Consider the following 23,912-nt stretch of genomic DNA (forward strand, 5'->3'; position numbering starts at 1 on the left):
GCATCGCCAAAGCAAAAACTCTCTCCGGGTCGCCCGGGCGACCCGAAACTGAAGAAAATACTTCGCGAACACATCCTTTTACCTGTGCTTATAAATTGCTAGTAATCCTATGATTTACTAATGATGTTAGGATCGCAGGTACAACAAACGCAAGAACTACGGCAGACTCTGATCCCCGGTCCAAGAGGGTACGTAGGCGCTCTCAGAGCTCGAGTCCCGCATCGCTAGACGCCGGTCCCTAGCAAATGAACAACCGCCTAACCAGCAACGAGCAACCGCCTCGCAAGCAAAAATCCCATTGGCGAGACCAGGGCATTCCCAGCAAGCAATCGCTTCAGCGGCGAGACCAGCTGCCAGTAAGAGTAATAAACAATTGATCCAACAGCAGGGTCGGCTTCTGGCAGATCAGACGCACAACCGCCCGAGGGGCAAAGCGGGCCTCCAGCAAAGCACAACCACCTCGGCGGCAATGCAAGCCACGCCTACCACTACACCATTCCAACAAAGCCACGACCCAATGCCAAGCGCCCCTCTTCGGCGCCCCGCGCCATTCCCTAACACTAGTCGCTGCTTCTACAGTCCCTGCATTTTCGCATCATGCCCACCTTTACTACTTTCTGGATTTCGGGTCCATCTTTACTGCTTTTCGGACTTCGCGTCCATCTTTACTGCTTTTCGGACTTCGCGTCCATCTTTACTGCTTTTTGGACGCGATCTTTACTGCTTTTCGGATTTCGCGTCCATCTTTACAGCTTTTCGGACTTCGCGTCTAGGACTTCGTGTCCATCTTTACCGCTTTTCGGACTTCGCGTCTAGGACATCGCGTCCGCATCTTTACTGCATTTTGGACTTCGTGTCCACATTCATTGCATTCCGGACTTCGTGTCCGTGTCTACTGCTTTCCGGACTTCGTGTTCTCATTTACTGCTTTTCGGACTTCGTGTCCGCATTCACTGCATTTTGGACTTTGCGTCCGCATCTACTGCATTTTGGACTTTGTGTCCACATTCATTGCATTCCGGACTTCGTGTCCGAGTCTGCTGCATTCCGGACTTCGGGTCCTCATTTATTGCTTTCCGGACTTCGTGTCCGCATTCACTGCATTTTGGACTTCGCGTCCGCATCTATTGCATTTTTGACTTCGTGTCCATATTCATTGCATTCCGGACTTCGTGTCCGAGTCTACTGCATTCCGGACTTCGTGTCCTCATTTACTACTTTCCAAACTTCGTGTCCGCATTTACAACATTTCGGACTTCGTGTCCTCATTTATTACTTTCCGGACTTCGTGTCCGCACCTACTGCATTTCGGACTTCGTGTCCACATTTACTGCTTTTCGGACTTCGTGTCCGCACCTACTGCATTTCGGACTTCGTGTCCTCATTTACTGATTTCCGTACTTCGTGTCATCATTCACTGTTCTTCGGACTTCGTGTCCTCATTTACTGCTTTCCAGACTTCGTGTCCGCATCTACTGCATATCGGACTTCGTGTCCGCATTCACTGTTTTTCGGACTTCGTGTCCGCACCTACTGCATTTCGGATTTCGTGTCCTCATTTACTGCTTTCCGGATTTCGTGTCCGCATTTACTGCATTTGGACTTCGTGTCCGCATTCACTGTTTTTTCGGATTTCGTGTCCTCATTTACTGTTTTCCAGACTTCGTGTCTGCATTCACTGCATCTCGGACCTCGTGTCCACATTTACGACTTTTCGGACTTCGTGTCCGCATATACTGCTTTCCGGACTTCGTGTCCGCATTTACAACTTTTCGGACTTCGTGTCCTCATTTGCTTCTTCCCGGACTTCGTGTCGATATCTACTGTTTTTCGGATTTCGTGTCCTCATTTACTGCTTTTAGGACTTCGTGTCCGCACCTACTTCGTTTCGGGCTTCATATCCTCATTTACTACGTTTCAGATTTCGTGCCCGCATTTACTGCATTTTGGACTTCGTGTCTACTTTTACTACTTTTCGGACTTCGTGTCCATATCGCTTTCTGGACTTCTTGTCCACATTTAATGTCTTTCAAGTATGCGTCCACATTTACCAACTTATGTTTTTTTGCTATTTTGCAACAGGCCAGACGATCGCCAGGACCAAACGAGGTGTTTCTCATAGTCTTTGGCTGCATCCTCTATCCGAGCACGCAACCAAAGAGGGACAAGCTGTCAGCACCCAATTTCGGTCCATCGGCTCCAGGGGGCAAAATTGTCATTTCCTAATTTATTACCTTTTTTTTTAAAAAAAAAAGGGTCAAGTCGGTCAGAACCGGTCAGAGCCGGTCTGATCGACAGGACGGATGGGCAGGGTCGGTCAGAGCTGGTCTGACCGACCGTTGCCCACACACAAAAAAGAAAAAGTCGGTCAAAACCGGTCAGAGCCGGTCTGACCGACAGGATGGACTTTTCATTTCTTTCCTTCCCGCCCACTTCTTTTCCTTTTCTTCCTCTTTCCTCCTTCCTTTTTCCTTCCTTTCATTTTGGTCCCTGCAATCGAAAAACCGGGATTTTCGTTCCTGCTTTCGCAAATTTCCGGCGAAAATCTTGCCCGATCTCGGTTCCGTTTCCTTCTTCTTCTTCCTGGTGAAACCTAACGAGGGGGGGGGGGACTCCGAAAAAAAAAAAAGACCGAGCTCTCTCTCTCTCTCTCTCTCTCTCTCCCGGGAGCTCGGATCCGAAAAAAGAAGGGTAGCTCAGCTCACGCTTCCCCTCACGACACTCTCCCTCAGTTGGTGCTCGTCCTTCAACTCAGGTTTCTCGGCCCCCAGCTCCCGTGGTCCCCCTAGCTCGGACGCCGCAATTTTTCCCGATTAAAGTCTCGGACCGAACCACAGGATTCGATTCCTCTCCTCGGCTCCTCCTTCACACAGATAGACCCGAGCCTCCCCTATCACGCAAGCCTCCAGTGGATCACAGAGCCGTCACAACCAGACCAGCTCTCCAGATCTCCTCGTTTTTTTTTCTTTCTTCTCTTTTTTCTCTGCTAATCGGGTCCAGATCTCCGGGTTGAACAGGCATGCCGCCAGCAGCCCAGCTCACACCATCGGCCCAGCCCAGCCTTGCGACCCAATTCGGCCTCAATCCAGCCCGAATCTCGGCCCAGTTCGGCCCGGTCCAGTCAACAACCCATTTCGGCCCAGTCCGCCCATATCGGCCCAGTCCAGCCCATCGGCCCAGTCCGGCCCAATTCGGCCAATCACTCAGCAGCCCAATTCGTCCGAAATTTCTTCTATATACATAACTGCCCCCGTTCTTTTTCGGACTAGGGAAATTCTCGACTTAGTGGCATGATTAGGACTCCTTTCCTGAATATTAATGCTTTCTTGATGGATATAATGTGAAATGAGTGTTCTTGGGTCGTGTGTGTGATCGGATTTGTCCCGAACTCGATTTTACGAACTTTCTGTTTTGTCACATTTCAGTCCAGAGGACGCATTTTATTTTTTTAAGAGCTGCCCCGAATTTCAAAATTATTTTCAATCAAGCCCCAGCCATTTTTATTATTTTCCAATCAGTCCTTGGATTTTTTAGAATTTTTCTAAGAATCCCAAAGAACTTTTCAAATTGTTTCAGTTTAGTCCCGGGACCATTTTTCACTCTTATCAGATCTGCCCCTAATTTCAAAAATTCTTTTCAATAAACTCCCAGTCATTTTACTATTTTCCATTCAGCCCTGGAATTCCTAGAATTTTTCAAGAATCCCTAGGAACTTTTCGAGTTGTTTCAGTTTAGTCCTGGGGCCATTTTTTTGTTTTCAGATCAGTCCCGATTTTCAAATTCATTTCAAATAAGTCCTAGGACATTTTCAGTAATTTTGTTACACAGTCCCCATTTTTTAGAATTTTCAGATCAGTCCCCAATTTTTTAGAATTTTCAAATCAGTCCCTGCTCTTTTAAAATCGTTCAATTCAGTCCCCTGGACATTTTCTAAAAATATCCGGCCCTTTTCTACTTGGATCACCCACCGACAATGTATGTGCCCTATTTAAATATTTCATTTTTGTAATTATGTGACCATGTCGGAAATTAGAGCTTATCGGGCGGTCAACTAATGGCTATCTCGACGGTTGGAAATCCGTAAACTAAAGCATTCGGCAAGTTTTTAATTAACCTAAAATTCTACATACGGGATAATCGGGACGTTAAATTTGGCTAAATTAAATCACTTGATTTCTTTAAATGGATTGCACGAATTGATTAATAATTTGTAATCGCGTCGACAGTTCAAAAACTGTTAGTCATGCCCTTTTCAAAATTCACAATTTCAAAAGCACCGATAATCTTGAATGCACACACATATTTACCGATTCAATGGCATGATTACCGGTTCTTGTCCTGCCGTAATCCTAGTATAGGTTTGTGTTTAGAACGGGTTAAAACATGAAAAACATATTAATCTCAAACTCGGCTTAAATCAAACATGGGCAATAGTCAATTAGAGGGTTAGGTTTTAGGATTTTAGGTGAAAATACTTTTAATCTGTAAAAGCCATATTGTCACGATATAGAATGATCTAAAAATAACCCACACATTCGAGACTTGACTATGGACATCACGTCTGTCGGGTCCGTTAAAATAATGTCAAATGCTACATACCCTATCCATCACCCCTTTTGTTTGTTTTATAGTAGGATTTGTATGCCAAGATACCCCGGATGATAATTGATTAACTCACGTAAATTCGGCAATAACAAAATCTCATTGTTTGTTTATTTGCGCTTACTTGTTACATTTTTACACTTATTTATTATGCGGGTCGAGCCCGATCCTTTAGGATACGATTCACATGGGTTCCAACTCCCCAATCGTAGATTACGGGATCTAATCCCCTAAACACCGAGTGCGCACCTTAATTTCAATTTCAGACTTTTCAAACCACACGGTGAGTACGAGTGGGATAATGACCGAACGCGAACCGACCGGGATTTAGTTGTTGTAATTTGTATTTTATTTATTTGAGAGGACAATGTAAGGATTTATGTTGTACGTTTATTCATGTAAGAATCCCGGTCGGAGAGCGGACGGTCGGAGTGTTTCTTCGAATTTACGGTGTCAAAACGCGTAAGATGAGCGGAACTTAATTAAGCGGTAATTAAATAAAAAATGGCAAGCCTAGACAAGCTAGAGTACCAATAGGGCATGTGGGATATAGGCTCGCATGTAACAGAACCCCCGAATTCGGAATCTCGGGTTTCGCAGACCATATGCCTTAGCAATTAGGTGTACCCCGGACCCCTAGACCCGGGCAACTCACCGGCCCTCGACCTTCGGGTCGTAAACAAGTAGTGGCGACTCCTTCTCACGTGCGTCCGTCGCGCGTCCCTGGGAAGGTGGACACTCTCAAGCCGCGTTGCATTTAGGCGCGTGCATGCGTGCCCCGACGAGACGAAATTCGGGTGCGCACAACACCAATACCACGAAACTTAAGATTCATTCATAATTGAAGAAGTACAAGAACGAGACAAGGTCTCATCGAATTTATGGAGCACGTAGGACATCATATAACTTCCTTATAACTTCACTTTGGAGTTATTCCCTACGTGAATCCAACATGATCTGGGGCTTCTTGATGATTTTCTACATACGTCTCATGGTCTCTAGATACTTGTCGGGTTGCTTCTAAATCTACGGTCCACGTTGGACAAGATTCAAATACCATGAAGCAGCTAGAAACATAAACATTTTTTTTTGGGTAAAGAAAAACATAAACATTATTTAACTTATAAGTTTGTAAATGAACTTTTTGCTCAGTGCACTCACAAGCAAAATGGCCTAGCTTGCCACATACGGAGCATTCAATCTAGGTCTTTCCCTTCTACCTTCGCGTCTAACTTTTTTTATTCGGGTAAGTGTGTGTTTGTTTCAACTTAATTTTAAGTACTAAAAATTAAGTGCTGAATTTTTAAGTGTTTAGTGAAGTGCTTATTCAATTCAGTTGATTTTATTTGGAGTGCTAAAAAATTTTACATTATTACATCCTAATTACATAGTGGCCACAATATTTTCCTTGTTTCAACTTTAGCCTCCGATTAACTTTTTTTAAAAAATAAATTAAAAAAAAAAAGAGTCAGGATAGTGGAGAAGTGGAATGGGGTGATGGGATTCCCAATCCCGGCCACCACCGTCCTAGACAAGGTCGCTGGCAACCTTTCGGGCAGCCGATGACCTTGTCTAGGGCAGTAGCGGCCGGGATCAGGGCCACCACCGCCCTCGATCTCCCAATCTCTTTGTTTTAGATCAAACTGAGAGATAGGGAGATCAGGGGTGGTGGTGGCCCCGATCTCGGCCACCACCGCCCAAGACGAGATAACAGGCTACCCGTGAGTTCGCCGGCGACTTTGTCTGTGGCGGTGGTGTTTGGGATTGGAACTATCCCCCCAAAAAAAAAAAACTATAAGAAAAGGGTTGAACCAAGACGAAATGGCTCATTGGCAGCACTGATTTGGCATGCAACATGCGACTATGATCCGCATGGTATACAGCAATTATTACTTTAGGCTTTACAGAACAAGTTTACTTACTGTTCTCAGAGGATAAAAGGAAAAAAGGCATTTCAAAGGCAAAATGGCATTTCAAAAGCCTATCTAAGAAAGGTGGTGGTAAAAGAAAGATTATGCCCTGCCTAAGACCTTAAAAATCGCAAGTATTAGCAGGACATATTCTAATCTAGCATGTCAGCATGTTAAATAAATATAGTAAGAATAGTAATTCTCTATTTCAATCTAGAGGCCCCATTACATTCTGTGGTTTTCAAATGGCCCTCAAGCATTTTACTTTGCTCAGGCCATTTGGTTCCCCAAAAATAGTTTTCTTAGTCTTAATGTTTTTAATGTTATCGCATATTAGTCGTTTTTTTCCTCCTTGAATGACGGGGCGGACTTTGGGTTTTCACACTTGGAACAGGCCTTTTTGTTTTTCCTCTGGTATTGCATACTCACAGAATCGGTACCTGTATATCCATGGCCTGTAAAACAGCCGGAGACAGAAACAAGGAAAAGAACCTGTGGATATAAAAGGACAAAGTAATCCAATACCGTCCCAGCATAGAAATCAGAATACTAGATCAATCCAATTAAGTATCTGGAACTCCAAAACGAGAAAAGGAAAAAAAAAGTTTAATCTTAAGATTGAATAAGTCATATTTTTCCCTCGAAAAAATTACACTACTACAATTATGCAAATATAGGTTCAACATTTAATTAGTAGATTGTTGGGGCATCACTTTCATCCATACTACAGGAGATGGTATGGCTCAACAAAGACTTTCCAGATGTCCAATTGATGGCTAACTGCAACAATTCCCCTTTCATTCCAAGAGGTAACAATAAATAGTCAAGCTATGTGATTATTTGCTTATCATTTTGTATATTTATTTAAGGTTCTATACAAATTTGTATAGAAACTCACCATAACCCTATATAATTCACCTCTCCATAACCCGCAATCCAAACAAACACTAAGAGTGAAATAAAAGGGAAATGCATCTACAAACTCGATTCCTACGCCAAAGCAATAGGCGTTATGGAGGGTATACCTTATACGGGAGGCTATCATTTTATCACAGTGCACTTAACCGTCAGTAACCATCTTGGATTTGCAGGCGTCGGCGGGAGCAAAGAAACTGTCATGGGCATTTTGCAGTGCACTTTATAGGCGTTAAGATTTGAATGCAAAAGAAAGAAAACGAACAGGGCCGACCCGGAGAAAGCAAAGCAAAGGGAGCCTCATGTTTTGGTGGATTTAACAAGCCGGTGGAGGCATGTGAAATTCCATAGTGGCACGACCGGACAACTGGATGCATGAGCTTTCGGGGGAGATGATCGATCGGATCGATGAGGGAGGACATAACTTCAAGGGCCAAAGGTGAAAGCTCTGCACTGTGGAGGTTGGAATATAAAATGGATTGATCTCTAAGAGCTATCCAAAAATTTCTATATATAGTGATTTGGTCAAGTTATAGAGGTTTGGCTCCATCAATGGAGTAAGCGGCAGGGGAAGAAAAAAAGAAGAGCACCCGCTAGGCGCTAAATTTCTTTTCCATTTATTGGATTGGGCTCAACCGGCCCACCATCGGTGGACCGGGCAAAAAATCAGCCCAATTAATGAACAGACCGAAGCAGACTATGCCCTAGGGATATGCATGGATGCCGGGTATATCCGGAACCGATCAAAACCTATAGGATCCAGGTAACTCGTATTGAAAATAGGGTAGGGTCTGGGTATTGGGGCCGTCTGGATTCAGAGTTAAAAATACTTTGATTTTGATTGTGGAAAATGGCAAATGAGATGTGATTATAAATTTGACTTGAAAAACGTGTGTTTTTGTTGTGTAGTGTGTTGAATTAAAGTTAAAGTTAAAATTTTTGAATTAGAAAACGTATATTTTTGTTATGTAGTGTGTTGAGTTAAAGTTAAAGTTAAAGTTAAAATCAGTTAACTTTCAATCCAAACGTGGCCGAAACCAATACCCGAATCCGGATAATAATTGTCCCCATTATATATATATATATAGTAATATTCAGATATTCCTATATTTAAAAAATATAGTCACTAATTTTAAAAAAATCTAAATCTATATCGACATACTATTTTGTATGATTACTGATTGTGGATGAAATATTTTCAGTTTTATTTTGCGAGACAAAAATTTACAAATTCCAACAAAGTACTCGAAACCTGTGGTATAATTAGATTCCGGGTAGGTTCCGGTTCCAATACTCAACAAGGTAGGATCCGATTCCAAAATTTTGGAACATGTTCTTTACAGGATAGGGTTCGGGTATCATGAAAAAAAACAGGGTACGCGGACCCGTACACTCCTACTATTTCCACTTCGAGTATGATGAATTACCAGCTACAAATAAATACGCGATTTATTATGTATTACCGAGAAGTCGAATATGATTACGGATCGATAACATGACATAGATGTTTTCTTATTCCGAGTTAGAGATTGAGAGTGCGTTTGGATTTAGAGTTGAGTTGAGTTGAGTTTTGGTTTTAATTGGTTTGTAATGATTGTATTGTTGAATTATGAGAAAAAGTGTGAAAAAGTAATAAATAATTAAGAGAAAGTAATGATTAAGTAATGATTGTGTTGTTGAATTATGAAAAATTAATGAATAGTTGAGAGAATTTAATATTAAAAATTAAATTGAATGGTTAAAAAAATTTAAAAAATGAAAAAAAGTAATGATTGTGATGTTGAATTGAAGATAAGTGGAGTTGAGTTGAGTTGAGTTGAAAAATTTTTAAAAAACAAATGCACCCTGAAAATCCGTGAAGCAAGGAGACCTGTAGAAGGAAGGAGACAATGTGGCATTTGGTGGCATTTGGACCCAGTCAACACAGTTGGCTGTGCCAGAAAAGCAGCCTCGCAACTCACCAGTACCCTCCATCTCCATCCAGCCTGTGATTTATTACTTGCAAATTAATATCTCAAAAAAACCTAATTTTTAATCTGAGAAACATTTCTCACTCATTTGCCTTTTATTTCTAATATATTCATTTTTTCCTCTAAAAAGTAAACTTAATAGAATAACCTGAATGAAGGGTCGTATAAACACCCCAATTGGACTATGACCGTTTATAGCTAATTTTAATATATAATGTCTGAAACAGTTAATCATATTACGTAACGTGTAATGTTTGACCTATCCAGTTTCCGCCATGAGTTGCCATGTGTGTAAGTTCCCATGTGAGTTCCCCCAACCGCATGTTGCCATTTGTTCAAGTGTCTTCTTAATTACAAAATTAAAATTATTTGATCGAAACTATATATAAGATCAAATGGAAAAAATTATTTTAATAAAACATATATCCTATCGAATTTAACTTTCAAATTAGTAGAATTGCAGTAATTTTAATATGAAAAAATACGCGTGGTAAAGTCATATAAGATTAAGCGGAAAATTTGCTTCAATAAAAAATATTTTCAATCAAATTTAACTTTGATTGGTAGAATTGTTGGAATTATAGCACCAAAATAATTGCTTTAATTTTATTGCGAATAGATATGCATAACTTTAATTAGCTGAAAAAATTATTTCAATTAAATTTAACATTCGAATTTGTAAAATTGGTACAAACTTAATTAAACAAAAAAAATTAATTTAATCGAATTGGTAGAATTGCATTGTAGATTGAAATTCATATAAGATCAATCGAATCTATATCTAAGATTTGATTTGGTAGAATGGCAGCGTTGTATACTGCGCCAAAACAATTATTTTAGTCAAATAAAAAACTATTTAATCGAATATATATATAAGATTAAACAGAGAAAATATTTCAGTAAAAATAATTTTGGCTAGAAAAGTTGATCAGGTTCCGCCATGTGTCGCTAAGCATCGCCCTATGTGCAAGTTCACATGTGGGTTCGACGAACCAAGTGTTTCCATATGTTACATATACGTAAAAACTTAATTAATTTAGACTAAAAAAATTATTGTAATATAGAAAATTTAAACTGAATAAATTATTTTAATCGAATTTAACATTTGAATTGGTGGAATTCTATGATTGCACATTGTAATTTTTTGTTAATAATTTCATGTATATCAATTTAATTAAGTAGGAAGAAATTATTTTAATCAAATTTAACATTCGAATTGGTAGAATTGCTGCAGTGTTTTATGAATACCAACTTTTATACGAATATGCATTTAATTAAACATAAAACAAATTATTTTAATCAAATGTAACATTTAATTGATAGAATTCCACTGCCGTACAAAGAATACCAATTTTTATATGAATATGTATGTATAAACTTAATTGAATGAAAAGATTATTTTAATCGAATCGTAGAATTACACTAATGTATATTGAATACCAATAAATTGCATATCTCTCTATATATAAAATTGTATCCCATGCAATAAATAAGTTAGAAAAGCAAACGTAAAGATTTTATAGGGTCACAAATGTAAATGTCTAAATAAGATTTAGGGTTAAATTAATGTAAATACTTATATAATTAATTCATATAAATAAAATTACATCTATTTCAATATATATACAGTTAATTATAATATGTAAATTCTACCCAACAAGTAGAATTATAAGTGTCTGCATAATTATTTAATATAAGCATATTTTACATTAATATATTTTAGCGTGATAAATAAATTATTTTAAACAAAAGCTACTACTACATTCATATAAATATAATTATATATTTCAATATATAACCAATTAATTATGCATATAATAATTTTACAGGATAAGTAGAATATATAGAATAATTGGTAAGTATATTAATTTCCAATATATAAATAAAATTTTCAAACAAAAATTACTACTTAAAATAAATAAAATATATCTTTAAAAACCATTTAAAATAACACATGTATTATACTCAAATTGAAAAGAAGTTTAGAGGGAATTCAAAGAGAAGTTTGTTCATCAAACTACAACTTATGTACATCAATTTTCAGTTTGCCATATAACGATCAAGTGTGACATACATGAATGGATATCTAAAAGTTCAATTTAATAAATTTATGATTTTATTTAAAATTGATTGAAAAAACTAAGAATTTCATAAATTTAACTTTGATCTTAGTTCCATGCTTTTTTATTTCATAATCAATTATAGAAATTGATTTCTAAAAGTGATACCTACATTATTACCATATATCACTACTCAAAAAATAATAAGGAACATTAATAAGAGGTGATAAATATCCTATTGAAATCTTTCCATATATATCGGTGATATGTACCATCACTCGGATTTGCACATACATATCTATATTGACGGTCATTACTCAAGACCAAAACGATGGTTCATATCCTTTGGGATTCTCTCCAAACTACTGATGGTAGTCATCTATAAAATGGAGATTACGATAATATGAGATAAAGATCACATGATGAGCATTCTCATCATCAATGCAAATGTGTTTTTCCTACTTTTTACTCTGAAAATCATGGATTTCATATACTATTCATATGCACGCATAAGTATAGCTCCTTTTTTCATGTTTGAATTTAGGTTGAGACCATCCTCTATGAAGGTAAGGTGCACATTATTTTGATTTTCTTATTGTCTAGATATAGATTTATATGTCGAACGTATGGACAACTGAAGCATCTTTTAATGTATAATATCAAATTCACTTACAATATTAGAAGAGCATATTGTAAATTAATCTCTTCTAAAGCATCCTTTTATCTATTTTGCCAATATTTATACGTTCAATTTTTTTTATTCTCCTTTTTTTGTGAAGTTATTTAAGAGAAAGATACTTTGTCAAATTCTGAATCAATTATTATATGTAAATCAGTGCTATAAGAAATAAAATTTCTTCTATATATAAACAATGGTTTCCTATATTATGAAGATTAATCCTAAAATGTAGGATATATAAAATTTTTTATGAATTTATTAGATTGTGTAGAAGAGTTCAAGCAAATATAAATTAGATATGAAATTGCTCCTATGAAACTAATTTATGATTTGGAAATGATATAAAATATAAATCACGCTACATAAACTTTAATGATTTTTTTATTTATATATTTTATTAGATATATTTCAAATATACTGTAGGAACGTATGATTTAATCTTACTAAGAGTTTAAAGTTATAACTTAAATAAATCTTTATATAGATTTTCTTAGAAGAGTTTATGTTTATGTCGAAAAGAGTAATGATATATGAAATTATACATTAGATAGAAAAACTCATAGAACTAAAACTATGAATTAACTTTTAACAATATTCAAATAAATTTTACCATTACAATTACTAAATATTAGAATGATTAATGCTATGATTTATGAGAGGTATCCAATTCCCCCGCCATAATAGAGATAGAGATCCTAAATTTTTGCTAAAATTATTACGTCCTCTTTTTTTACAGTTATTATATCATTTATTTTATTTAATTTCAAATATCGTTTTTCAGAATTAATTGATTTTAATGATAAATACGTATTTAATTTTACAACAATAAACAATCATGATCATAGCTGGCTTCACTAAGTTGTCGTTTCCAATTTTTAATACATGTAGGATATTAATTAACATACTAAGCAAACAATATTATTATTAATTAATTTTGAATCCAAACATATCATACATAATTTCCTTCTAATTTTTTTTCTAAAAACTTATTCAGAAAGTCACGTGCTATAATCACATTCTCGATTCATTTATTTAAAAATGAAAAGAATATAAATTAATTTTTAATAGTTAGTTTATAAAATAAATTTCATTTAATCAACCCGTGCAAAGCACAGGCAAATAATTAGTTTTAATTAAAACGCTCAGGAGCAAATGATACTGATAGTCCTTTTTTTTTTTTTAATTAGTGATGAATGATACTTTAGTGTCGCTATACGAGACAGGTGTTAATGGTAGCTGCTGGGAAGAATTGAAATCAAGGCCAATCCATAAATTGAATAGTCCAAACTCTGGATAGCTAGTCATCGCTGTTGACACATGATGTCATTCATTAGAAACACGTGCATGTGTGTATATCTAAACCTCATTTTTCGTATTGTCCCACGAAGGGACACTGCCTTATATGTTTTCAAACCTGATGCCACCGATTATGCCCTTTCGCTTGGGGATACTTCAGTCCATTATCGCCTGCCCTCAACCGCCTTCCCCTTATCGCCTATCGTCTTTTCTGCTTCCCGCCAACGGTGCTCTCCTCAAACGCCGTCTCCCTTCCCACTGTCTCCCATCACCGACTCCCTACCACCGCTCCTCCTCCTCCCATCTTTCTGCCACCATCTCATTCTGCTTTTAATAACAGCCTGCTCGTTCATACCCTCTCCTGTGCCAACTTCTCACAAGGACTGTTGCCTCTGGTCAGGGACGAAGCTAAAAATAATGTTCAGGGGGTAAATTAAAAATTTTGGGACAAAAGTCAAATAATAAAATAATTGAGGGGGGCATTGATATTTTCTTGGGGTAAAAGTTAAAATTTTTACAAATTTGTATGAGAAATCTTCAACAAATGGAAAAGTCAGGGGGGACAATTGCCCCCCTTGGAGCCTTAATGGCTCCGCCCCTACCTTTGATTTACTTGGTGTATTTGGTTTTAGAGTTAAGTAGATATGAATTTTGATTTTAATTGAGTTGTTGAATTATGAGAAAAAATGTGAAAAAATAATGAATAATCGAGAGAGAAAGTAATGATTATGTAGTTGAATTTTGAAAAAAAAGTAATAAATAGTCGAAAGAAAGTAATGATTGTATTGTTGAATCGAAGATAATTGGATTGTATTGTTGAATCGAAGATAATTGAAGTTAAGTGGAGTATAGTTAAACTAAAGTTAAAATACCAAATAAGGCATGAGGTTGCTCGCCTTGCATCAGCACCCTGTTTTCCTGGAAACCCATACGCCCAACCGCATAAATTTACAGGTAAATTATTGGCGCTACCCTGTGGTCCCGTCTGCACAGAAATGCCCAATCTAATTTTCCTTGTTAGTTGTCCTGCGATCCATGCTTAATTTGTTGTTCTGTCCACTGAATCCTGGTATGTGCACATTACATGTTCGATAGATTGCTTACGTTGACTGCCTGTTTAGAATTTCTACCTTCTGATCTCTTTTCGCCTTCAGAATATTGTCCATATTATCTCCGCTTATATTACTTTGTTGTTACTTGTTTGTTCTTATTACCATTCAGTTTCAATGTATTGTACAATGCCCATGACAATGTTGTCTTTGCATTTTCAGGCTTGAATCTATGCATAAAATATGCTACGGTGACAAACATGAAGTTTTAACTTAACTTGGCTAGTGATTAATCAAACTGATATAATATGACCTCTTTAAAAAATATGGGTTTTTGAACATTATACTAATGGTCTGCTTTCCGGGTCAAGTTTAAAAGAGAATGGTTATGAGCAATAATGGAAATGCTCCATAAGGACATTTATCAGTAAAATAAATTCATAATTAAAAATGGCGTTTTTACTAATGATTGTGTATTATGTTACAATTTTGCTCTGTTCAAAGTTGGATAGAATGGATACGTTTTACTTTAGGAGAAAGATCATACCACTAATGGATAGCAAATTAGCTCCATCTGCATGTTTATTCTTATCCTTAAATTTGCTTATTTTTCTTTAGCTTCTACATATTGTTTAGCATTAGTTTACTTATTGATCAATTTAGAGTGTATTTCTTTTTAAATTCTTCCACATTCTGCAGTGATGCCACTTTTAAAAGTTAGTTTAAGCTTGTTGGTTTTCTTCTCTATTATTTACAGTGGAAATAATTTTAGTGCATCACTCATCTTCTTCATAGTAATTTCCTTTTCTTTCAAGTATAATAATTTAAGATATAAACCATCCTTCTGGCACATTTATTTGCACTTTGAAGGAGATTGTCTTGTGTGCAGGATTGCGAGAGATAGATCTTATTTAATCGCTTTTTCTTGTATTTACTAAGGCAAGGTATCATCTATAACGAAGAAAGGTAATTCTAATTCAGAGATTGGGCATATGTTATATCTTACTTTCAATAGTACAATGACAACCTAACTACTCGATTTAAACACTTGTTTGGAGGATGACTTCAGATTTCAACACCATATCGCACCTGAAAGGTCTATTTGCAGAGCTGGAATTTGTTCATATCCTTTGTGAGGCGAACAACATCGTGGACGCACTCGCTAAGCAAGGAACGAGCAGGAAAACTGAGTTTGTCGCATGGATCGGTTCTCTAGATTGAGATGTCAGGTTTCTCTCCTCTTCAATCATTTTGCCCGTTGATGTCGTTTGTTACAGAAGTATATCTGAACTTTTTATCCCTGGCTTTATTTATTTACAGCTGGGGGAGTTTTTTGTGAGTTGATGTGCTTTCCTTAACAATAGCTTTGAGTTACAGATTGTTGGGATGATATCGGAGATAATCTTCATTGCATTTTTATACTTCTCTCCCTCTCTTGGTAATCATAATTCTCATCTCATAATAAAATCAACCCAGCGTATCAAAAAAAAAACTCTACTTGAAAAGATACAAAGGACTTTTTTGCTATCTAAATTACTTCAACATGTTTGGAAGAGACTTCCTATAGGTGGCAATTTGTAATAGTATGAATTCATAGAAGTGAAATTAGATATTGGTTTGCTTACAAATCTATTCCAGGTATTTCTTCAATTTACAGAGAAGGTTCTCTTTATTTCATAAATTATATGAGTACATGTTGCAATAGGAATGCGTGTGAATAGAATTACCATTTAAGGCAATTTCATTAATGCAACCAAATGTAGTAGAAATCGTGTCTGTGTTGTGCTGCTATTATGTACATGCACAATGTACAACATAGCTTATTAATCACGAACGCGTTTGTTCTATTACAATAAATTTCTTTCCACAGCCAGTCTTGCTCAATTAATAGACTTGGATTCGCCCTATAAATTTGTACCTTCAACAGTTTTTGTTTGCACACTTTCTTTCATGCTCTTCAAACTGCAGTGCTGCGTATGAGTTAATTTGGCCCATGTTTATTTACCAAATGTACTATTGAAGTGAACTATAGTTTTCAAGCTAAGAAATACTGAAGTAGAAATAATTATTTTAAGCCTATTTAAAGGAAATTGAAAAGTTGGACAACACCCGAAGATGCAAACCACGTGGAACTTTAGTTGTGTACTCAATGGAAGGCGAATGCAAAAACTATGGGAGTCTACGAACAAATTACGGCAACAAGCATCGATTTCAGTATTTTGGAGTGAGGAAAATGAATTTTGGTTGAATTTCAGTTGGAATTTGGTTGATGAAAGAAATCGATATGTAATTACATGCTTGATCACAACATTATAACTTTGACTTGTGATATATGCTACAGGAGATAAGATTTGCTTGTTGGTTAAATATTTTATGTAATAATTGCAAATTCTCCCAAATCCTTTTGTAACTAAGTATCTTTCTAAAACCAACTAAAAGCGGAGAGACTAGGTGATTTTGTTTCTTTCTTTTCTATATTTCATACTTGCACAGATATATTAGTGATGTCCATCTGCCAAATTTAAGTAATTGAGCAAAGCCAATTTCGATTATTTTCTATATGACTATAGGAACGCTTTTCTTTTGTAATAATCGTAGGATTATGCTTTATAATTGAACGCCAATGAACTCTTTTCTTTGGAGTCTGCAAGAGTACACCAAGCCATTGAAAGGGCAATCTCGATCTGCCTCATTGGTCTACATTGATCAACTCATTGGCCTGCATTGATCAGGTCGTATCATCCTTATATGAGAAAGGGATAATAAAGCCAATTTCAATTATTTTCTATATGATTATAGGAACCCTTTTCTTTTATGATAATTGTAGGATTCTGCTTTACAGTTGAACGCCAATGAACTCTTTTCTTTGGAGTCTGCAAGAGCACACCAAGCCATTCTTTGGAGTCTGCGAGAGCACACCAAGCCATTGAAAGGGCAATCTCGATCTGCCTCATTGATCTACATTGATCAACTCAATGGCCTGCATTGATCAGGTCGTATCATCCTTATATGAGAAAGGGATGATAAAGCCAATTTCGATTATTTTCTATATGATTATAGGAACCCTTTTCTTTTATGATAATTGTAGGATTCTGCTTTACAGTTGAACGCCAATGAACCCTTTTCTTTGGAGTCTGCAAGAGTACCTTTTTTGCACTAAGTCATTGAAAGGGTAATCTCGAATTGCCTCTTTGGTCTACATTGATCATCTCATTAGCCTATATTGATCAGGTCGAATCATCCCTTTATGAAGGTAAAGATCACAACCAGTTTGTCGTCAAGGCTCCATAAACTGTATACGGACTGTTAATGTCGATAAGTCATGTAATTTTTCCTGTGTATATCAACGTTGGATGCATGTGTCACTCTGTCGTTCCTAGATATCAACCAGTTTCCCCTCAACGCCAGGACAGTTCAATGCCACCAATTCATAGATCTTAAGGAGTATAAATACATATTCAAGCAAAAATTAGAGAACTGGGTGGTTATTATCCCCTTTTTTACTTTTAACTTTTCATGAGCCCGAACTAAAGAGAATAAATTCTTTCTGGTTGAATGATCAGTTTATTCTACCTCTACTGTAAGGGAACGTTCTTTTATGAAGGACACAGTTATGGATGTACTTTGTGAAAAAATTCTGTTCATTTAAGGTATGTTCCGGTGACATAGGCAAAGCAACTGCACCTTTAAATATTAATGGAAGTAATTGAGGTCTTTGGTCATAGTAGAAGTGCTGCACATTTATCTATAGTTGTATATTTGTATAAGAAGGTTCATATCCAGTCTTAGTTATCTAATCTGATTGAATTATTTGTATGCCTAATGAGGAGGAAGATAATGGATGCAAAGTTAGAACAACTACTTCCAATCCTGCTTGTGCCAGAAATGTAAATGCTTAGAAGAGTAAGGGAATTATGATCAGATATATGAAATATATATTCTCATTTATAACTTTTTATTCGTATTCTTTTTCACATCAGGTGTATCTCTTGGATTTTGAGGTAATTCTTCGAGAGAACTGATTCTCGATGTGTCTCCATGCAAAGTTCATACAATTTGATAAATCCTTACAGAGAAAATATCGACGCCCATTTCAGAGAAATCTAAATATCGACGATGTGTCTCATAATTTGCTTCAGATAACATCTCAGCAACTTTCATTTAATTGCAATTCAAAACTCAATCTTTAGAGATATATTAGCTATAATTTTGCAATGATCTAAACTTTATTCCAGGAGCTCCTTATTTTTTCTTTTGCCCCTTGAAGGACAAAGTTGGATATTTTGTTACATGTTCGTGTGAAGATTGTGAGAGTTCTTTGGTATAAAAGGTTAGTGTCATGCACCCTCAAGATGCCTTCCTATTAAATCGAAAGACCAAACAAAGACCTTAGCTACTCAAAGCGTTTTGTGTTTCTTAATCTTTGGTGGTTACTTTTAGCGGGAATAAATTTATATAAAATTATTATTTTTAAAGAAAATCATAACCATGGACAATTCATGGAGATGCAAATCACGTGCAATGCTCGTGGCATCAGACTAATATATATATATATATATATATGTATGTATATACATATATATTTATATATTTATATATATGAATATATATGTATAGCAGTGCAAATTGAATGCTCGCAGCATCAGACTAATATATATATATATATATATATATATATATATTTATATATATGTATAGCAGAGCAAATAGAATTTTTAAACAGAACTTACGCCAAATATTTTGTGCGAAAGACGGATCATCTTTTAATGTATATACGAATGAAGATGAAGAATACTAAAGACAAGATTAGTGTGGATCTTTCTCCATCAAAAGGAGCAATTTCACGTGATTAATTCTTAAAGTCCAAATTGAAAAGATCTTCCTTTCACTCTTCTAGAGTGCTTTCATCTTCCAAAATGGTGGCCGTTCCTCATTAAATCCAAGACTAGCTTCGATAAATCCAAGGCCAAAGCCCATAATGAGTCAAACTAACGTAACCCCAAAAAAGAATTAAAAAAAATAAAAAGAGAATATATACGGTTATGTTTCTTGCCGAATAGGAGTTTTTATTTTTTTTCAGGTTTTGTTGAGTTTTAAGGGATTTTGGTTGGGCTTTAAATGAGTTGTAAGACCATTATATAAAGGAATATTCCAATTACAATGAATTTTTCAATTTAGCTATAAGAGGCTCATGAACTTTGTGGGAAATAAGGACAGTGAAAACGAAGACAACAAGAGGAATTTCACTTATAAAAATCAAACTAAAAAAGGGCTCGATTTCATAAATTGAGCAAGCTATGAACAATATGAATAGATCATGTTGCGTAAGTGAGGTAACCTAATATCTTTTAAGCAGCAACAATACTTTTTTCGGTGTGTATCTTGGCATCATGAAGCCAAACGGGCTCCGACTAATCTAATTAGAGTCGTGTCGGCCTACTAAAAGGTAAAACTCTCATAGCATGAATTCTTTCCATTCATAAGACCCGAATCCGAGATCTTACTTAAGAGGGATAAATAACGAACCGCTTGAACTAACTCATATTGGTAAGCAGTAATAATATTTTAAAGCAAAGCACATTCTTTAGATTTATTATAAATTTTATTGCATTGAGAAAACTATTTTTCCCTTAAATTTTACGATGCAATCAACAAAAATAATTGCCTGATACTACCAAATAAATAAAACAGGATATGAAATTCGGTCCTATTATGGGACCAGAAGGCGAATGGGGACATTATCAGCCTTCTTTTAAATTCCATTTTTTAAAAATTTCCACATTTTCATTTAAATTTCCCTTTTATCTAATGCTTTTATTTTTAAACCCCACCCAAATAAGGTGGCAGGTAATCAGTTTGACCCATGGAGCCAAATGATCCAGTTACTATGGCTGGATCAATTATTTTTAGAATTACTTTTTTCTTCAACTTTCATCTAGAAAAATTAAAAGAAATTTCATATCGAAACGCGAAATATACAAATAAGATATATATTCAACTTTTTTTGAAATTTTAAATTTCCAGTGAAAAACCTTTTCTTACTCTATTGTTTCTCTTTCTTTTTTTTCCACTTTGTTTTCAATTTCCCCGTTCATCCGATTCCAATGTTTTTAAACTTGGTCCGATTGGTCCGATAATATAGTGAGTAACTTGACAAAGTATCTGATTGGACCTCACATGGGGGAGGCCCCCCCACCGCCCCCCCACCGGTGAGCCACAGCTGGCCCTCCCCCTCCTTCAATTGGGTTATTTCATTTTTTATTTTTTAGTTTTTGTAATTTTTTAAAAACTAGCCACGTCTGTAGATATGTTGGGTGACGACTCATAAGCTACCATTTCATCCAAGTTAAGTTAGGGATTTATTATCTTAAATTGTAGGAGGCATTTTATTAGCACGGAATGTACGTGGAATTTACCCTTTTGAATTTGATCAAATCTCGAATTATTGACCGACAACATCATGTGGGGCAATGGCTTTAGTTACTAAAATTTAAAAACAAATGATGTATTTTACTAAACAGCTAAGTAAATCTCTTTAAAAACTTGTAAGTTATTTTCGAAATTTGTGAACTTTTACTTCGAAATTTATGTAATTTACTTCTAATGTGTATAATTTTCTCAATTGATTAGTAATTTACTTGAAGTGATTGTACCATGAATTATTCTCCTTCTTTTAATTTTTGGCTTGCATTTTTGTATTTGAAAGCTCAATGGCTATCGATAAATCCAATTCGAGTTGAGTTAACTCATAAATGTGTAAAAGTCTCACATCGTGTATTTTCTCATTGTAAAAAATCTATGGGCTTAGTAAGTACATAGAAAAAGAAAAAAGAAAAAAAAAAGATATACAGAAGTTGTAGGAAAAATAGCCCAAAAATGCACAAAGTTTCAAATTTGTTTCAAATCTACATTTTTTTAAAAAAAATTTGACCGGAAAATTCAAAAAGTTTTATTCCGTTACCTCATCTACCAAATCGTTAATTGCTTTGTTAAATATGCTGACATGGCAGATAATGGTGTACGTGGCAGAAGATTTCTTATATGGTTCTCCTGGATGAAAGATAGCCTAAAAATTCACAAAATTTCGTGTTAGTTTCAAATCTACCAATCTTTTTTTTTAACTTGAAAATTCACAAAATTTCATTCAGTTACCACATATACTGAATTGTTAATTGCTCCGTTAAATATGCTTACATGGCCTCTCTCCTACACGAAAAAATAAATAAAATAACAAATAAAAAAAGGAATACCGATGAAAGGAAAAGAAGAAAGGAGGAAGGACATGAGAAAGGGAAATGGTGGTTGTGGTCTACTGCCTTCTCCGGTTGCGCGTCCACACTCCGATTTCCTCGTCGTCAAGTTGGCTGATCTGGTTGGTTTTTCTTGTTCCTACCTGGTAAATTTTGTTGGCATTGGCAATCATTGTAGGGAAGAGTTTTAGACGAGGACTTTATATGGGTTTATTCATTTTGTTCTGCAGCTTGTTATTGGTTTTGTCAATTTCGCAGTCGTTTCTCCTCCAATCATATTCAAGGGGAAATTTTTAAGTTAATACTTCTTCAGATATAGTTATCATATTCTAAAACATTTATATTTCCTCTGCAATTTTCTATTTCCTTTTTTGTTTTGGGCATCGAAGCTACTATATTAATCAGCAAGGTTTTACCATTTCAATTGCAAGAGGGAGAGAGACAAGCAGTGAGGTTGAGAGAGGGAGAGACCAGGCATTGAGATTGAGAAAGAGAGAGAATGATGAGAGAGAGAGAGGGGGGAGAAGGTGATTTAACTCGAGTTGGTGAAGCTGGGCTCGGCTACGAGTTAAAGAGGGAGAGGAGGAGGCAAAGTTGGAGCTAAGGGAAGTGCATGCGCCATCGGGCAGAGAAGGAGCTTGAGCTACCACTGCAATCCTCTTCTCCTTTCTCGATGCGGAGAAAGTCGACGGTGAGGCGATCAGAGCATGGATGGGCAACTGGAGAAGGCGGTAAACCATAGCCGCCACTGCCTTCCTCTTCTCCACCTCCTTTCCTCATGTTTTCCTTTTATTTTGTTTATTTTTTCGGCTTGGAGAGAGGTCATATAAGCATATTTAACGGAGCAATTAATGATTTGGTAGATGTGGTAGCAAAATGAAAATTTGTAAATTTTCAAGTCAAAATCCAAAAAGAATTGATAGATCTAAAACAAACATGAAACTCTGTAAATTTCAAGGTTATTTTTTATCTAGGAGATCGGCCATGTAGGAATCTGTCTGCCATGTGTACACCATTATCTGTCACGTCAACATATCTAACGGAGCAATTAACAATTTGGTAGATGTGATAACGGAATGAAACTATTTGAATTTTCAGGTCAAGATTTAAAAACTTGGTATATTTGTAATAAACTTAAAACTTTGTGAGTTTCTACGTTATTTTCCCGAAGTTTTAGTGATAATAATCGTTTCTTGAGAATCGTACTGCTTTCATGCTAAGAAATGCACAAAAGTACTCGCTATTACAAGCTGCCCATGTTGTAGCTCATTCCAACTGCAACTGCACTGATTTAAGATTCCTCGGTAACGTAGTTGATCATCAAGGTCGACATTGGTGCCACTTGATCGACATGCAACATGGCATCTGGCATTACTCATGACTTGACTGCCATAATCAAGTCTTGGGAGGACAAAAAAACCCAGCCGTTCAATTTATACACATACTTTATTTGAAGAAGATGAAGCTGCATTTTGTTGTTGTCTTTTTAGGTCCGGATCTCGGGTGGAATAAAATTTTGTATCGGATTGGATGTCCTTATTTTTGTTGAAGCCATCAACAAGCCCACCGTAATCCCATATGATTTTAGATTTTTTCTTTTATAATTTCTTTAAATAAGTGACTCCAACAAGGTTCACGTTTAAAGGAATTAAAACGAACAATATCATGTACTATCCAGACACGTATATACGTCCTATTCATATGCACTGATACTTAAAGGTGAATTTAGAAGTACAAATTCAATTTAGTCATACTTTCTTGTCAAAATTGCCTCCCGTATAAAGGTCATGTTTATTTTGTCCGTGAGTTCTTTCCATGAAATATTTTGCAATTGACTTAGGTCGAATGCCTTTTCCATTCTACGCATGATAGCTTTGCATAGATGGGCCACGAATCTTTTCTTTTTTCAGTAAAAAAAAATGAGCCTGACAAAGATACATAAAATTCAAATAAAGATACTGAAAATTCCACTAATAAAAATTAAACTTGAAATATCTTGATTTTAAGCGAAAGTGTATGTTACGTTACGCACCTCATTTTTTAATTTCTTTTAATATAATGAAACCGGTTTTTAGCTGAATATATAATGAAACCGGTTATTTAGTTATATGGGATAAAGAAGAAGTGCTACTTTTAGCGAAGATGAAGATATATTAACCGAATCTAATTTTATACCACAAC

The 23,912-nt window shown here is 36.0% G+C and overlaps 1 long non-coding RNA gene across 5 annotated transcripts; it reads left to right on the forward strand.

Annotated features, from left to right (window-relative positions):
• Positions 1-13,417: 13,417 nt before the first annotated feature.
• On the forward strand, positions 13,418-18,043 carry LOC116215078. Of its 5 annotated transcripts, XR_004158434.1 has the most exons (4): positions 13,418-14,386; positions 15,371-15,447; positions 15,551-17,213; positions 17,324-18,043. It is a non-coding gene; the product is annotated as an uncharacterized LOC116215078 (long non-coding RNA). The 5 variants fall into 5 exon arrangements; XR_004158418.1 differs by having other exon boundaries at positions 14,704-15,447; positions 15,551-17,680; XR_004158407.1 differs by having other exon boundaries at positions 13,430-14,386; positions 15,551-17,680.
• Positions 18,044-23,912: the final 5,869 nt, after the last annotated feature.

This window comes from Punica granatum, chromosome 1, assembly GCF_007655135.1.
Source record: "Punica granatum isolate Tunisia-2019 chromosome 1, ASM765513v2, whole genome shotgun sequence".
NCBI classification, from domain to species: domain Eukaryota; kingdom Viridiplantae; phylum Streptophyta; class Magnoliopsida; order Myrtales; family Lythraceae; genus Punica; species Punica granatum.